This window comes from Mustela nigripes, chromosome 7 (assembly GCF_022355385.1).
Source record: "Mustela nigripes isolate SB6536 chromosome 7, MUSNIG.SB6536, whole genome shotgun sequence".
NCBI classification, from domain to species: Eukaryota; Metazoa; Chordata; class Mammalia; order Carnivora; family Mustelidae; genus Mustela; species Mustela nigripes.
Genome location: NC_081563.1, coordinates 37,836,320 through 37,836,741, shown reverse-complemented (window position 1 = coordinate 37,836,741; position 422 = coordinate 37,836,320). Strand labels below are relative to the sequence as shown.

The 422-nt window shown below is 47.9% G+C and overlaps 1 protein-coding gene across 7 annotated transcripts in view; it reads right to left on the bottom strand.

Moving 5' to 3' along the window:
• Positions 1–422, bottom strand: part of PSD4 (pleckstrin and Sec7 domain containing 4) — a 36,159-nt gene that overhangs the window by 19,888 nt on the left and 15,849 nt on the right. The gene's annotated exons all lie outside the window — the stretch shown is intronic.

The window sequence follows — 422 nt, the reverse complement described above, 5'->3', positions numbered from 1 at the left end:
GATGGGTGGATGGATGATGGATGGATGAGTGGGTGGGAAGGATGGATGGATGGACAGATGGATAGGAAGGAAGGATGATGGATGAATGGATGGATGGATGGATAGATGATGAATGGATGGATGAATGGATGAATGGATGGATGGATGGATAGATGATGAATGGATGGGTGGATGGATGGATGGATGGATGGACAGATGGATAAAAGGGAAGGATGGAGGGATGGGTGGATGGATGATGGATGGATGAGTGGGTGGGAAGGATGGATGGATGGACAGATGGATAGGAAGGAAGGATGATGGATGAATGGATGGATGGATGGATAGATGATGGATGGATGGATGGATGGATGGATGGATGGGAAGGAAGGATGATGGATGGATGAATGGATGGATGGAAGGATGGAGGGGAAGGACAACAGATA